At 37.4% G+C, this 18259-nt stretch overlaps 1 protein-coding gene across 3 annotated transcripts in view; it reads right to left on the bottom strand.

The window, feature by feature from the left end:
* Window positions 1-18259, bottom strand: part of SLC26A7 (solute carrier family 26 member 7) — a 133998-nt gene that overhangs the window by 100423 nt on the left and 15316 nt on the right. The gene's annotated exons all lie outside the window — the stretch shown is intronic.

The raw sequence follows: 18259 nt of genomic DNA, 5'->3' as shown, positions 1-18259 counted from the left end.
GCAGTCTGGTCTCCATATCAGTACTTTTACTGTTTAACTTTTACTGTTTTAAAGCCTGTTTAATATCTTTTAAAATAAATAAAGTCTAGTTATAGCAAATATTTTTTCAAGCAGTACAAGATGTTTCAGTTATGATTAAGATGCATGAAAGATCTACCAGTAACCTGTCCCTTCTTTATTTTTAAAAACCAACTTGGGTGCTTGCTTACTGGCCATGTATTCCTAAAAGTCCGGTGAAAATAAATAAAAAGTGGTTATAAAAGAGTCAGCGGCAGAGGCTGCTGTAGAATTTCACACAGGCAGGATGGGAGGCAGCAATCCTGACGCCGAGAAGGGCTGTGTAAAGGTGTGGGTCTTGAAGCCAGGTTAGCATTGCAAGGCTAAATACTCCCCCATCCCAACAGCCGACACCTCTTGGCATTTACGGTGTAAGCAATTTCATGAAAACATTGTGTGCATTACATCAGTTCTATGGAAAGCAACTTTTTCTCAACCATTTTTGGAATGAGTTACCTGATAAAAATTACCTATCATGGGGCAGAAATATAGAAATAAATACTTTCCAAGAAGGAAAAAAAATGTTGCCCACATCTCAGAAGGTCACCCAGATCTACTAAATCAACGATGGGGGCGGGGAGGGAAATATACATGCGGCATATTTAACAAAAGCACCTTGGCTGAGTCGCGTGGACACTAAACTCTGACAGATGTGGCTGACACCCACAGGACCGAGTCTGCCAGAGGTGGGCCAGTGGGCTGCGTTTCCAATCTGTCTGCATCAGCAAATGTAAACACAAACCTAGGTGCAGCTGGCTTCTCTCCTCTTGCCTTGTGAATAGGTAATTCCTGTTTATCTGTTCTCTTTATTACAATAATACTCACCTCTCTTTCTCTCCGTTTATCCCAAGTAAAATCTATTTTAAAAAATTAGTCCAAATGGAATTTCTTTGGATCTCATGTATCTAATTAAAATAGAAATAATCATGGAAAACACGTGTAACTCCAGTCTTTAAACGATCTCTAGACCTATAAACGCAAAATATCACTTCAGTAGATTCTACAAGGACCACCTCAAAGGCAAAAAATCATGTGGACACTTTCTTTACCTCATATGACATTGATACTGAGCTTACATGTTAAGCAAAAGTGTCACACACTCTCAGTGAGAATCTGTTTCTCTGCTAATACGGCAATGAACAACGGCCAAGACGGAGGAGCAAACTAATTCAGAAACACAGTGCTTTACAATTTCAAGTACCCCTTCCATAGATAAGAACTAAAAAACCCAAGCCATCCTCCCATACACCCTTCCAAAAAGGAGAGAAAACTGGATCAAGTTTTCTTTCTCTGATTCATTCATTATTCTGGTTCACAATATAACCTACATTCGTATTTTCACATGCACAAACTAAAATACGTTAAATCTTCCAAAAATAATGAAAATATTAACTAGTTAATGTCACTTACAAATCAGTAAAATTATCTACACTTTTGTCCATGTTTAATAAAATAGGATATTCAATTCAATCAGAGTGGAATATAACTTTTTATTATTTGGGGGGAAAATTGCTGCAAATACTGAGAGATATTTGTATTACTTAATGTCACTTAGATGAGAGCAGAAGCAACACAACAAACAAAAGTATCAAAGAATAAAAACAAAATCCAAAGAATGCCAAAAGCAGACTGGAGAAGGGTGGGGGTGGGGAGAGAGAGAGAGAGAGTGACTGGAGGAGAAAACCCATAACTTGAGATCTTTAGAGGGCTGATTATTTTTAAAAATCAAAAATCAGGTATTGGTAATGCAAGTTGGATAATCCACAAAAAAGAAGTCTCTAGAAGGCTTTGAAAGACACAGTTTTTAAGAAAACATGCTTTGTAAGTGTGATAATGGTTATTACAGTAGATTAGACTCCACACCCCCACATCAATAGCATTGGTAGTTTCAGGGCTTGTAAACACTCCTCACCTTTTGAGGGGCCCTGAGTGTGAAGCTGGACACTTGTCACCCACATCCCTTTCCCCACCATCCCAGGCTGCCGTGGAAACAGCTTCCTGGACAGAGAGCCTGACCCCTGATCAAGGAGGACATGAAAGCAAGCAGAAAGGAGCTCACTCTCTGCTCTGCTCCCTGCTATCACCTCTCAGCTGAGATGGCTACAAAGTGACTTAATCACTGCTGATGAGAAAGAGAACCATTTATTACAGAGAAGTTCATGTTTTATATTTTAAGATACAGATTTTTTTAACTGAAGTATAGTTAGTTTATAATGTGTTAATTTCTGATGCACAGCATAGTGATTTAGATATATATATTTCTTTTCATATTCTTTTTCATTATAGTTTATTACAAGATGTTAAATATAGTTCCCTCTGCTATACAATAAGGCCTTACTATTTATCTTTTTGTATATAGTATTTAGTATCTGCAAATTTTTATTTCAGCTTCAGACCAGTTTTCCATTGATTTGCGTGATAGCAATTACTTAGACACTTAAAGAACACTGGAACTGCAATAATCGTGTCTAGAAACTGAATAACTTATCTGAAGTTGCGAATTGGAGCTGAAATTACAGAGAGAGAGCCACTCTATTGGAGACTTTAACTTTTCATGGTTTAGTGACCTCACTTGTTTATTGTGAGGTCAGATAGCTAAGACTCAGACACTGGTTTGACCCCGACTCTGGCATGAGTACAGAACAACAGCATTTCATAGACGGCAGCATTTAGTTACAGACCTTCAGACACCACCCAGAAAACTGCAGCTACCACAACTCAATGAAACAACTACGCCAGCAGAATTCAGGATGCCAACCCTTTTTGAAAAAGACCTTTGGACTTTCTTATGGGTTGAACTGTGCACCCCCTGCATTCATCTGTTGAAATCTTAATTCCTAGTGCCTCAGAATTATGACAGAATTATGGAAATAGGGTTGCCGCAGATGCAATTAGCTAAAATGCAGTTGTCCCAGAATATGGTGGGTTCCTAATCCAACATGACCAACAAAAGAACGCTCTGTGAAGAAACAGACAAGCACACCGGGAGAATGCCATGCAGTGATGAAGGCAGAAACCAGGATAATGATTCTGCATGCCAGGGGACACCAAAGATTGCTGGCAAACCACCAGAGATTAGGGGAGTGGCATGTAACAAATTCTCCCTCACAGCTCTCAGAAGGAATCAACTCTGCTCACACCTTGATTCTGGACTTCTAGCCTCCAGAACTGTGAGATAATGATTTTTTTTTTTATTGTTTAAGTTACACAGCTTATGGTACTTTCTCACAGGACCCCTAACCAACATAGAGGTGTTAGTTTTTGGAGGGAGCAGAAAGTGAGGGGTCGTTTGATGCTGGGATGTTCACCCTCACATTCTGAACAGGATGGAAACACGTATCCTTTCAAAATATTACAGACTTTTTACTTCTTACTCACAATCCCTAAGTCTATAAATTACCATTAAAAATTGTATATTTTGAGTCATCTAAAATAACATCTAAGCAATATAGTTCCTAAATAATGTATCTAGAAATTAAGAAGCTAAATGTTAAAAAATAGTCTTTTGAATACTGCTTACTCAAAACTCACATGTAAAAGATAAAACCCCATTCAATCTCTATTATACATGGCACCATCACTAGAAATTGAGTTGGCAAGAGTCTTAGGGCACTATTTTTAGGACTCAGCTTCTATAACTCTAAGGAAATGGAGTCTATTGAATGTCTAAAAGAAAATGTGAGTAAATTTTGGCCAATCGCATTTGGAACTGTGGTCAGTCTTTTAAGGCTTTGTAGAATTGAGTTTCCACAAGAAGTAATGACTTCCACAAGAAGTAATACAATTTAATTATCTCATTAGTCTCTCCAATTTTTAGTACATAAGAAAGAAAATATTTGTAAAAATGCTAAGAACATTGACCCACACTGACCTGTTCATGCAAAGCCCTTAGAGGTTCATGGCCTCCGTTACCAGCCTGCCTCTAACCCCACCTACTGCTAGATCATTCAGCACCCATGTATAAATTAGAAAAAGGGACCCTCTTCTGGATGATCTAACCAACCTTATTTTCTAACGACTAAGGAAATGCAGTCAGAAAAGCATTGATAGCTCCTCCCCCCATTTTCTGCAAAAATGGAAAGCTTTGGTCAATTCTGAAAATACTTATTTCTCAAAATCATGTTAAAGCACTGTATTCATTTTTTGAAGTTGCCAAACAGAAACCAAACAATGGCTTTCAATTCAAACTGTTGGGCTCACAGGTGAATTACTTCATCTGGCTACAGTAGAAGAGGAGATATTTATTTTAAAACCAGAGTGAAGATTCTTATTCCAGTAAGTCATACTACATGATAAATCACAGCATTATCTCACCAGAATGTGCATCCCTGTGCACACTAAGAAGAGAATCTTAGTGAAGCTAGATCCAGGGAAGAGACTGTCATCACTGGAGCATGTCCTGTGGATCTCTGTACACATTTGGGAGGGAGCACATCAGTGGTGTGGCATCAACTTCTCTGGCCCCAACCCAGGCTCTAACCAAGGTGCCTACACTGGGGAAAAAGTGAAAGCAGCACAGAAGTGAAGTCCCAAGACTTCAGGCCCTCGTACCTCCCAGACCAAGGTGGAGATTGCCCTCAGACTGTGGAGAAATCCAACTCTGCCACTGTTGCAACTGCTCTAACTCAATAGGGCAGAGACAATCACTGAGAATAGGAAAAGCCCAACTTGCACCTGGCTCTTGGTCCACCTCCTCTAATTCCAGACCACCCACCAAGGCAGTGGCTGCCAGCATACCCCAGGGAAAGAGGAGCCCGTTCTCACTTCAGATACAGCTCTCCCACCAAAGACAAGGGACACATGCAGACAACACAGGGATACACCTACACAAGGACACTGGGAACATGCAGACTGCATAGGGATGCCTTCAACACCAGGAAAGTTAAGTGTTTCACCTCATTTCATAGATAGAGAAAGCTAAATAAATTGAAAAGACAGAAGAATATGTTTTAAATAAAAGAATAAGAAAGAAGCCTTGAAAAGAAAAACCTTAGTGAAACAGATAATTTACCTGATAAAGAGTCCAAAGCAATAGCAGTAAGAATGCTAACTGAACTGGGAAGAAAAACAGATTAACACAATGAGAATTTTAACAAAGAACTAGAAAATATAATAAAGAACCAATCAGAGCTGAAGAATACAATAACTGAAATTAAAAATACACTATAGGGAATTAACAGCAGAACAGGTGATACAGAAAATGCTTAAGTAATCTGTAAGACAGAATAATGGAAATCACTCAGTCAGAACAGAAAAAGAAAAACAAATTAAAAGTAATGAGGACAGTTTAAGAGATCTCTGGGACACCATCAAACATACTAACTTTCACATTACAGGGGTCCTAGAAGGAGAAGAAAGAGAGAGAGCTGAGAAAGTATTTGATGAAATTATAACTGAAAACTACCCAAACATGAAGAAAGAAACAGATATCCAGGTATAGGAAGCACAGGAATCCTACATAAGATGAAGCTAAAATACCCACACCAAGACATATTATAATAAAAATGGCAAAAGTTAAATATAAAGAGAATTTTAAAGACAGCAAGAGAAAAAAAGTCACATACAAGGGAAACCCATAAGGCTGTAAGATGATTTTTTAGTACTTTGCATACCAGAACGGAGTGGCATAATATAGTTAAAGTCCTGAAAGAAAAAATGTGCAACCTAGGATCCTCTATCCAACATTCTTATCATTCAAAATGGAAGAAGAGATAAAGAACTTCACAGACAAGCAAAAACTAAAAGAGTTCATCAATACTAAATTGATCTTATGAGAAGTGTAAAAGGGTCTTGGTTAAAGACAAAAAACTGTAAAATCAACTATGACTATAATAAACAGTAAAGGGATAGACATGAGGAAGAAAAATACGACACCAAAAACATGAGGCACTGTGGGCAGAAGAGTTAAAAAGTGTAGAATTTTTAAATAAATATCAGTTTAAAACAAGTAGATCTAGTTATAGGTCAACATATATGAACTCCATGGTAACCGAAAATCAAAAACTTACAATAGCTATACAAAAACTAGAAAGAAAGAAACATAAACATAGTGCTAAAGAATATAATCAAACCACAAGGGAAGAGACTAAAAGGAGAAGAACAGAGCAGAACTACAAAAGCCAACAAGAAAACCAACAACAAAATGGCAGTAAGTATATACCTAACATAGTCAATTTAAATGTCAGTAGAATAAATATTCCAATCAAAAGACATATGATTGCCAATTGCATATAAAAAAACAAGATCAATCTATATGCTGCCGACAAGAGACTCACTTCAGAGCTAAAAACACACAGAGACTGAAAGTGAAAGGATAGAAAATGATATTCCATGAAACAGTAAATGTAAAGAAAGCTGGGGTAGCAATATTCATATCAAACAAAGTAAATTTTAAAACAAAGTTTATAATAAAAGACAATGAAGGATAGTATATAATGACAAAGAAATCAACACAAAAAGATGATACATTTGTAAACATGAGCACCTAATATAAGAGCACCTAATGTATAAAGCAAAAATTAATAGATATAAAGGGAGAAATTGATAGTAACACAGTAATGATAGAAAATTTAACATGCCCATATACATCAATGAACAGTCAAAAAAAATCAATAAGGAAACAGTGGTCTTACTTTTTTCAACTTTTTTTTATTGAGTTATAGTCATTTCACAATGTGTGTCAAATTCCAGTGTAGAGCACAATTTTTCAGTTATACATGAACATATATATATATTCATTGTCACATTTTTTTCACTGTGTGCTAACATAAGATGTTGTATACATTTCCCTGTGCTATACAGTATAATCTTGTTTTATTTATTCTACATTTTGAAATCCCAATCTGTCCCTTCCCACCCCCTGCTCCCTTGGCAACCACAAGTTTGTATTCTATGCCTATAAGTCTGTTTCTGTTTTGTATTTATGTATTTTTTTTTTTTTAGATTACACATATGAGCAATCTCATATGGTATTTTTCTTTCTCTTTCTGGCTTACTTCACTTAGAATGACATTCTCCAGGAACATCCATGTTGCTGCAAATGGTGTTATGTTGTTGGTTTTTATGGCTGAATAGTATTCCATTGTATAAATATACAACTTCTTCTTTATCCAGTCATCCATTGATGGACGTTTAGGCTGTTTTCATGTTTTGGCTATTGTAAAGAGTGCTGCTATGAACACTGGGGTGCAGGTGTCATCCTGAAGTAGGATTCCTTCTGGATATATGCCCAGGAGTGGGATTCCTGGATCATACAGTAAGTCTATTCCTAGTCTTTTGAGGACTCTCCACCTTGTTTTCCACAGTGGCTGTACCAAACTGTGTTCCCACCAGCAGTGTAACAGGGTTCCCTTTTCTACATAACCTCTCCAGCATTTATTATTTGTAGACTTCTTAATGATGGCCTTTCTGACAGGTATGAGGTGATACCTCATTGCAGTTTTGATTTGCATTTCTCTAATAATTAGTGATACTGAGCATTTTTTCATGTTCCCATTGATCATTTGTATTTCTCCCTTGGAGAATTGCTTCTTTAGGTCTTCTGCCCATTTTTGGATTGGGTTGTTTGCTAGTTTCTTATTAAGTCATATGAGCTGCTTATATATTCTGGAGATCAAGCCTTTGTCGGTTTCATTTGCAAAAATTTTCTCCCATTCTGTAGGTTGTCTTTTTGTTTTACTTATGGTTTCCTTTGCTGTGCAGAAGCTTGTAAGTTTCACAAGGTCCCATTTGTTTATTCTTGCTTTTATTCCTATTGCTTGAGTAGACTGCCCTAGAAGAACATTTTTGAGATGTATGTCAGATAATGTTTTGCCTGTATTTTCTTCTAGGAGGTTTATTGTATCCTGTCTTATGTTTAAGTCTTTGATCCATTTTGAGTTTATTTTTGTGTATGGTGTAAGGGAGTGTTCTAGCTTCATTGCTTTACATGCTGCTGTCCAGTTTTCCCAACACCATTTGCTGAAGAGACTGTCTTTATTCCATTGTATATTCTTGCCTCCTTTGTCGAAAATTAGTTGACCAAAAGTTTATGGGTTCATTTCTGGGCTCTCTATTCTGTTCCATTGGTCTATATGTCTGTTTTGGTACCAGTACCATGCTATCGTGTTGATTGTAGCTCTATAGTATTGTCTGAAGTCTGGGAGAGTTATTCCTCCAGCCTCTTTCTTTCTCTTCAGTAATGCTTTGGCAATTCTCGGTCTTTTGTGGTTCCATATAAATTTTATTATGATTTGTTCTAGTTCTGTGAAATATGTCCTGGGTAACTTGATAGGGATTGTATTAAATCTGTAGATTGCCTTGGGCAGTGTGACCATTTTAACAATATTGATTCTTCCAATCCAAGAGCATGGGATATCTTTCCATTTTTTAAAGTCTTCTTTAACTTCCTTAATCAGTGTTTTATAGTTTTCTGTGTATAAGTCTTTCATCTCCTTGGTTAGATTTATTCCTAGGTATTGTATTACTTTGGGTGCTATTTTAAAGGGGGTTGTTTCTTTACTTTCTTTTTCTGTTGATTCATTGTTAGTGTAAAGAAATGTAACTGATTTTTGTATGTTAATCTTGTACTCTGCTACCTTGCTGAATTCTTCGATCAGCTCTAGTAGTTTTTGTGTGGACCTTTTAGAGTTTTCTATGTATAGTAACATGTCGTCAGCATATAGTGACACTTTTACCTCTTCTTTTCTAATTTGGATCCCTTTTATTTCTCTCTCTTGCCTGATTCCTGTGGCCAGGACGTCCAAGACTATGTTGAATAGGAGTGGTGATAGTGGGCATCCTTGTCTTGTCCCAGATTTTAGTGGGAAGCTTTTGAGTTTTTCACCATTGAGTACTATGCTGGCTGAAGGTTTGTCATATACGGCTTTTATTATGTTGAGATATGTTCCCTCTATATCCTGTTTGGTGAGAATTTTTATCATAAATGGGTGTCGAATTTTATCAAATGCTTTTTCTGCATCTATTGAGATGATCATGTGGTTTTTGTCCTTTCTCTTGTTGGTGTGATGTATTACACTGATTGATTTGCATATGTTGAACCACCCTTGTGTCCCTGGGATGAACCCCACTTGATCATGATGTAGAATCTTTTTTATATGCTCTTGGATTCTATTTGCTAGTATTTTGGTAAGGATTTTTGCATCTATGTTCATCAGTGATATTGGCCTGTAAATCTCTTTTTTGGTGGTGTCTTTGCCTGTTTTTGGTATCAGGATGATGGTGGCTTCACAGAATGAGTTTGGGAGTATTCCCTCCTTTTCAGTCTTCTGGAAGAGTTTGAGAAGGACTGGTATGAGTTCTTCTTTGTACGTTTGGTAGAATTCCCTGGTGAAGCTGTCCAGTCCTGGACTTTTATTTGTAGGGAGGTTTTTATTGCTAATTCTATTTCATTTCTAGTGATTGGTTTGATCAAGTGGTCAGTTTCTTCTTGATTCAGTCTTGGTGGACCATATGTTTCCTGAAACTTGTCCATCTCCTCTAGGTTATCCATTTTGGTTCCATATAGTTTTTCATAATATTCTCATATGATATTCTGTATTTCCATGTTATTTGTTGTAATTACTCCATTTTCCTTTCTTATTTTGCTAATTTGTGCTGTCTCTTTTTTCTTCTTTGTGAGTTTGGCAGAGGTTTGTCGATTTTATTTAATTTTTCAAAAAACCAGCTTTTTGTTTGATTGCTTTTTTCTATTTTTTTTTAATCTCTATTTTATTTATTTCCTCCCTGATCTTTATTATTTCCTTCCTTCTGCTGACTTTTGGGTTTTTTCCTCACTTTTTCTAATTCTTTTAGCTGGTGGGTTAGATTGTTTATTTGAGATTGTTCTTCTTTTTTGAGAAAGGCCTGCATGTCTATAAACTTTCCTCTTAGCACTGCATTTTATGTGTCCCATAAGTTTTGTGTAGTTGTGCTTTCACTTTCATTTGTCTCAAGGTATTTTTTAATTTCAACTTTGATTTCACCATTGACCCATTGGTTCTTAAATAGCATTTGGTTAATCTCCATGCTTTCCTTTTTTATCCTTTGTTTCTGTGTTAGACCAGTCAAACTTAATAGATATCTATAGGATATTCAATCCCAAAACCACAGAATATGCATTCTTCTCAAGTGCACATAGAATATTCTCCAGGATAAATCACATGATAGAACATAAAACAAGCCTCAACAAATTTAAGAGGACAGGACATCAAGCACCTTTTCCAACCAAAATGTTATAGAACTAGAAATCAATTACAGGAAGAAAAGGGAGAAAAACATTTCCATGGGGAGACTAAACAACATGCTACTGAAAAAAAAAAAAAAAACCCAATGGATCAATGAAGAAATCAAAGAGGGATCCAAAAAATAACTTGAGAGAAATGAAAGTGAAAACAGAAATTTCCAAAAGCTATGGGATGCAGCAAATGCAGTTTAAAGGAAGTTTATAGTGATACAGCTCTACCTCAAGAGACAAGAAACATTTCAAATAGAAACCTAAGGGAATTTTTTTAAAAAATACCTAAAGGGATTAGAAAATGAAAGACAAACAAAGCCCAAATGTCAGTAGAAGGAATAAAATAATGAGCGGAAATAAATAAAATAGAGACAAATTTTTTTTAAATCAATGAAACCAAGAACTGGTTTTTTGAAATGATAAACAAACTTGATAAGCCTTTAGCCAGACTCATTGAGATAAAATAGAGAGGACTCAAATAAACATAATAAGAAAAGAAAGAGGAGAAATTATAATCAATATCATAGAAAGACAAACTATCCTAAGAGAAATATAATCTCCCAAGATTGAATCAGGAAGAAATAGATATCTGAGTAGACCAATTACTAGTACTAAAATTGAATTTTAAAAAAACTCTCAGCAAACAAATGTTCAGGGCTGATGGCTTGACAGGAGAATTCTACCAAACATATAGAGAAGACTTAATACCTATTCTTCTCAAACTTTTCCAAAAAATTAAAGAAAAGAGAATACTCCCAAATTCGTTCTATGAGAACACCATTACCTTGATACAAAAACTAGCCAAAAACACTACATACACACACACACACACACACACACACACACACACACACACACACACAGAACATCATAGCCCAATATCTCTGATGAATATAGATGCAAAAATCTTCAACAAATATTAGCAACACATAAAGGATTATGCACCATGATCAAGTTGGATGTATTCCAGGAATGCATGAATGATTCAACATCTGCACACCAATCAATGTGATACACCACATTAAAAAAAGGAGGAAAAAAATCACATCATTATCTCAATAGACACAGAAAAAGCATTAGACAAAGTTCAACATAAAATCTTGATAAAACTCTTATCAAAGTGGGTATAGAGGGAACAAATGTCAACATAATAAAGGTCATTTATGACAAACACACAGCTACCATCATACTCCATGGTGAAAAACTGAAAGCCTTTCCTCTATTTTCAGGAAGAACACAAGGGTGTCCACTATCACCACTCCTATTCAACATAGTGTTGGAAGTCCTAGCCACAGCAATCAGAGAAGAAAAAGAAATAAAAGACATTTTTCCATAGATGTCATATAGATGGGAAACAGGCACATGGTATTCTTCTATGGCTTTTTGTATTTTTATGGTGTTGGTTGTAATTTACCCTCTCTCATTTCTTATTTTTGTTTATTTTGTTTATTTGTGTCATCTTTCTTTTCTTCTTGGTGAGCCTAGCCAGAGGTTTGTGGATTTTTTTTTATCTTTCAAAAAAAACCTGCCTATTGATTTAATTAACTTTTCTATTGGTTTTTAAACTCTATTTTATTTATTTCCTCCCTGATCTTTAATATTTCTTTCCTTCCACTAACTTTAGGTTTTGCTTGTTCTTCCTTTTCTGTTCTTTTAGGTGGTAGGTTAGGTAGTTTGACTTTGTTCTTGTTTTGGGGGCATGACTGTATCACTACGAACTTCCCTCTTGGGACTGCTTTTGCTGTATTCCATAGATTTTGTATGGTTGTGTTTTCATTGTCACCTGTCTCAAGATATTTTTAAATTTCTTCTTTTATTTCATTGTTGGCCCATTGGGTTTTTAGTAACATGTTGTCTAGTCTCCATGCGGTCACTTTTTCTCATTATTCTTTCTGTAGTTGATTTCTAGTTTCATGCCATTGCAGTCAGAAAAGATGCTTAAAATAATTTCTATCCTTATATGTTTATTCAGGCTTGTGTTGTATGTGGTCTATCCTAGAGAATGTTCTATGTATACTTGAAAAGAATGTATATTCTATGTTGTTGGGGTTTTTTGGCAGCGGGGGTGTAATGTTCTGAAAATATCAATTAAGTCTATCTGGCTATTGTGTCATTTAGTATCTCCATTGCCTTATTGATTTTCTGCCTGGAAGATCTGTCCAATGATGTTATTAGGGTGTTAAAGTCTCCTATTATAATTGTATTCCCATCAATTTCTTCTTTTATGTCTGTTAGTATTTGTTTTATATATTAAATGCTCCTACATTGGGTGCATATACGTTAAGAGTGTAATATCATCTTGTATTGCTCCTTTTGTCATACACAATGTCCTTATTTATCTTCCTTTGTTTTAAAGTCTAATTTGTCTGATACAAGCATTGTTACCCCTGCTTTCTTGTCATTTCAATTTGCGTGAAATATTGTTTTCTATCATCTCACTTTCAAACTATGTGTGTCTTTTACCCTAGACTGGGTCTCTTGTAGGCAGCATATTGTAGGTTCTTGTTTTATTATCCAATCTGCCACTCTATGTCTTTTGATTGGAGCATTTAGTCTATGGACATTTATGGTAATTATTGATAAATGTATGTTTACTGCCATTGTAAGCCTTGTTTTCCAGTTGATTTTGTATTTCTTCTTTGTTCCTATCTTTTTGTGTTTTTCCTGTTGTGGTTTGATCATTTTCTTTTGCATTAGCTTGATTGCTTTTTGTTTTTGTGATTCTATTTCATACTTTTGATTTGTTACCCTGTTTTTCAAATATGTTAATCCATTACTATATCTATTTGTTTTAGACTGGTAATCATATAGGCTCAAACACATCCTAATAAGAAAGAGGAAAAAAATCTACATTTTCTTGCCCCCCCCACTACAACTTTTATGATTTTGATGTTCTCTTTTATATCTTTGTGTTTATTCTTTTGCTGTTCATTGTAGTTATCACATTTCCAACTGTGATTTTCTATTTTCTATTGATTCCTTCTTTTCTTTTTATAGAAGATCTTTCAATACTTATTTTAGGATAAGTTTAGTATTATATTCTTTTAATTCTTGCATGTCTCAGAAATTCATTACCTCTCCTTATATTCTATTATGTATTATTGTATTATTTTACTTTGATGGAGGGAGGTAATTAGGTTTATTTATTTTAAGAGAAGGTACTAGAGATTGAACCCAGGACTTCATGCATACTAAGCATGCACTCTACCACTTGAGCTGTATTCTAAATGATAGTCTTGCTGGCTAGAGTATCCTAGGTTGCAGGTTTATCTCTTTCAGGACTCTGAATATATCTTGCCACTCCCTTCTGACCAGTTATGTTTCTGTAGAGAAATCAGCTGAAAGCCTTATGGGGATTCCCTTGTAACTACTCTTTATTTTTCATTTGCTGCCTTTAGAAACTTTTCTTTACCTTTAACTTCAGCCATCTTAATTATAAAATGTCTTGGTGTAGTTCTGTTTGGGTCCATCTTTTTTGGGACCCTTTGTGCTTCCTCTACTTGGATATCTGTTTCCTTCTTTATATTTAGGAAGTTTTCAGTTATAATCTCCAAATACATTTTTGATCACCTTTTCTCTTTCATCGCCTTCTGGGACCCCTATTATGCATAGGTTGGCATGCTTTATATTATCCCACAGGTCCCTTATATTGCTTTCTCTTTTTTTTTTTTTTCATTTGGTTTTCTCTCTGCTTTTCTGACTGGGTGATTTCCATTATTTTATCTTCTAAATCACTTATTCATTCCTCTGCATTCATTTAGCCTACTATTGATTGCCTTTAACTTGGCTTTTATCTCAGCAATTGAGTTTTCTGCTTTTAATTGGCTCCTCTTTATAGTTTCTATTTTGTTTTTATAGTATCCTGCATTTCTATCAATAGCCTCTCTTATTTCCTTCAGTGCTTTTATCATCTCCTTATTGAACTCAAGTTCTGGTAGACTGCAGAGATCAATTTCATTGTTCGGTCTTTCAAGAGATTTCTCTCGTTCTTTTAATTGGGAGTGTAGCCTCTTCATTTTATACTTCTCTGACTCTATGAATGAACTTAGGAGTAACAGTTATTTACTGAGGTCTTGAAGGGCTGTTTTTATGTGGGAACATCCCTGTGTAGACTGTGTGCATGTAATATTTTTGTTGCAAGGATTCTTTTTAGTATGGATGGCTACCACATCTTTCCTCCATGTGTGCTGCTTGTTATCCCTTTGATTGGGGGTGTGATTGGTGTTGTGTTAGCCAGAATCTGCACTGGGTGTTGAGTGGGCCCTCCTCTTTGCTCTGTGGTTGTTACAGTCCTGTTACAGACTGGGTCTGCTACCCAGTTATTGGAAACAAAGCCCCTAGATCTGTTTCTGAGCTACTGTGCATGGTAGGCTGGACTAGACCACTTCCTCTGGAAGAGGAGCTGCTGGGTATTCCTCTGCAGGAGATGTCAGGAGATGTCCACTGGGAAGTGTCCTCTGTGGTGTCCTCTATCACCTGTTATGCAGGCACACAGACCTCATTAACAAGAAGGACTTTATGGCCAGGGAATGCCCTGTGGACTTGCAGTGAAGGCAGTAGCTAAGACAATGTCCCTCTCCACCCTTCATGTAAGCAAGTAAACACGGGAGACTTTGTGGCCAAGCCACACCCTGTAGGCAGCGTTGCACCCCTCCATTAGTGCAAGCCAACAGTGGAGCTTTCTATGCAGACACAAGCTCATTTGCACACACTCCAAGCCTCAGCCTTAACCATATTCCAGGCCCCTGAGTTTGCGTCTGTGTAGTCAACCCATCCTCTCCCTGGGTCCATCCACTGGAGCCCAAGCTCCAGCAACTAGCCCTGGCACACACAAGCCAGCTCGCATCCTGGGCTAGGGACCACACGAACCCTCTATGCCAGTTTCTCTCTGTTGTGTCTGCCACAGAGTGGCTCCTATGCTCTCCTCCAAGCCTCTGAAGCTCCCCTTCTGTCCCAGCTAACCTCCCTGCTGAAGAAGGGTCTTTCCAGAGTGAGGGTGCTTTTCATCTTTCACCACTCCATCGCCACAGGGCAGGTCCTGTCCCAATTTCCTTTTCTCTTTTTTTTTTTTTTTTTCTCCTACCCCATTTTGTGGTTTTCCTTATAGTTCCACTTCTGCCAGAGATCAGTAAGTATTCTGTGAGAATTGTTCCACAGGTAGATGTATTTTTGATATACCTGTGGAAGAGGGGACCTCCACATCCTTCTAGTCTGCCAATTTGAAGCTGATCTGCAACAGGCACATGAAAAGATACTCAGCGTCACGAAGCATCGGGAAAATGTAAATCAAAACAACAGTGAGCTATCAGCTCACACCTGTCAGAACAAATAATCAATGTTGGTGAGGATGTGGAAAAAGAGGAGCCCTAGTTCATTGTTGGTAGAAATGTGAACTGATACAGCCACTATGGGGGAAAAAAACAGGTAGTTGGAACATCAAAAGATTACTGCTAATTAAAGAAAAACTAGATGTCTCAAGTTAATAAATTTAATGCTTTTCTATATGTGAGAAGATGCAAGTGTCTGGATTTAATGAAATTATTCCTTTGATGTTCACCTTAACTATTTAGTCCCAGTGTCCTGATTTTTCTCCAGGGGGCACCATCAGGGGATGGCAGCTACCGTGGCTGATGGCTTGCTGGCTGCAACATCTTTGTTTACTGATATGGCAGGTGACATTCCTTGTCCACAATACTTAGTAGTTTGTGGCTCTTAATCCACTTCCCCTGTCTTTCCTCTCCTTCTACCCCTCTCCCCACTGGTAACGCCTGCTTTGTTTTCTGTATGCATACGAGTGGGGAGAGAAGAGTCAGGAAACATGAACTGATCTTTGAAATATCTTGTTTGTGAAGAGACGAGAGAAAGGCTTGGTGCCAAGTGAGGACACAAGATAAGAAAACTTGTTTGTTTATTTTCTCATTGTTTCCAGATAGGATAAACTTGAGCACAGGAGCAATCTGGCTTTTGTGAGTCCTAAAGCTTATACATTTGGGGGGAAGCTTCCAAGAAAAAAGGTAACATTTCAACATCAAATTACTTACAAAGATGAATATCTATTTAGAACGAGAAATCACACCAAATTATAAGTTTTACAAAGCTGACCAATTCCATGATAAAATATTCATAAAATAATAATGCAATATTTTTATTATTTGCCTCATATACCTCTATAATATTTTTCCCCTTATAATTTTAGGCTGAATATTCCTTGGACACTTTTCTGATTACAAGGATTTTTGCAATATTTTCTATAGAGAGAATATAAAGCTAATTTTGGCTTTCCTGTTGCATTTCAGACATTTCAGTGTTGTTGGTCTCACCCGTCTCTCGCATCTGCAAAATCTTTCTAACTTCATGTGGTGCCATCTGACAGCCCCTCTTCTTCTCACACCCTAGGGTTTCCCTGTTGACACTTGCTCTGGGATTCGCCTGTTAATGCCCAGGCTCACCCATGTGAACTCCGAGGAGCACCGAGGGCCTTCGACCACTGAGAAGTGAGCAGCGCTTAAACGCAGCCCCTTTCCTCCCCACTGGAAGACGGTCTGGAGATGCAGTTGCTACCTTCTTGGGGGTATGCCCCAACGACAGAGCCACCTGCACCTCTCAGAGGCAGCCAGCCCTGTTAGAGGCATCGTCTGGCCCCCTCACTGCTGCCCTCTGAGCGTTCACTCCATGATGATGAAGTAGCACGTAACCCCCCGACGTCAGGCTCTACTTTCTGCGGAGCTAGGCTAAGGTACATTTCAGTTTAGTTTTATATTAATAGATTTGAATTTTTTATTTTAGCTTCATATATTTATTTAGCTTTATACTGTGATACATGTATAAAACTTAGTTAATAATATTATGTGAAATTTGAACTGTCAGACTGAGAAAACCTCAGTTGGGATCCTTGATAACTATAAAATTTCAGGGCATTTCAGGTTTTTTTTGTGCAGAAACCTAAATATTATTTAAGAACTACAGACATTAATTCACCAGTTTCATGACACTGTCCTTGATACGGCGCCATACAGTGAGCTTTATTTGATCTTCATCAGGTCAGCTTTTGGTGGTAACTTACTGTTAGCCAGCCCCCCAAAATATCTGCAGCCACCCCAGCACCACCAGACAGAAGAAGAAGCATGACTCAAGGGAAGTTGAGTTGGGAAAAGGCAGTGCTCTGAATTAATTTTTGCTAAAATATCTTATGAAATTTTACAAAAATATATGACCATGTGTAGACAACTGGCCTTGGACGGGGGCACAGGCAAACAGACACGTTGTACTGTAGTTCAGGACACATAATTATTGAGCATATAAATACAAGTGTGATGTGTTTTAGACATGAATTATTAAGGGCAGTGGGAGAACAATTAGCCTCCACTTGAGAGGGGTGTTTGGGAGATAATGCCCTTAAGGGAGAGAGTCAGCTTTATAAGAAAGGCAAACAGTCTCCCCAAACATGCCACTTCAGCTCTTCAAACCTGCGCTGTGGATTACCAACAATGAAGTCCTGCACTGGGAAGAAAGAAAGAAAGGAAAGAAAGACAGGAAGGAAGGAAGGAAGGAAGGAAGGAAGGAAGGAAGGAAGGAAGGAAGGAAGGAAGGAAGGAAGGAAAGAGAAATGAAGGAAGAAAGGGAGAAAGAAGGAAAGAAAGAAGGAAAGAAAGGCAAACAGGCAGAGATGCCTTGTGAAGATTCTGAAAGTACAGAGTTTACTCCTCAGGGAAGAGTGGTTCCAGAGGGGGCACTGGTAAAGGCTGGCCGTGAAGCCATCACTAGAAATATAAGCCAGGGAGGAGGAGACACACGGCAGCGCTAAAAGAAGAGAAAGGAGAGAGGACTAAGAAAGGGCCCGATTTTGTGTGGTGACCAGTGATGCCACGAACCAAAGACAAGTATGCAAGTGTAAGAAACCCAGTTATATATGACAGATGTCATTTTTCTGTCTCTTCTCACCATATTTACATTGGACTCCAACCCCCCTGATTGGGAAGGGAAAGAGGC

Source organism: Camelus bactrianus, chromosome 25, assembly GCF_048773025.1.
Source record: "Camelus bactrianus isolate YW-2024 breed Bactrian camel chromosome 25, ASM4877302v1, whole genome shotgun sequence".
Classification (NCBI taxonomy): domain Eukaryota; kingdom Metazoa; phylum Chordata; class Mammalia; order Artiodactyla; family Camelidae; genus Camelus; species Camelus bactrianus.
The sequence above is the reverse complement of the archived record's forward strand: the minus strand, read 5'-3'. Positions and strand labels throughout refer to the sequence as shown.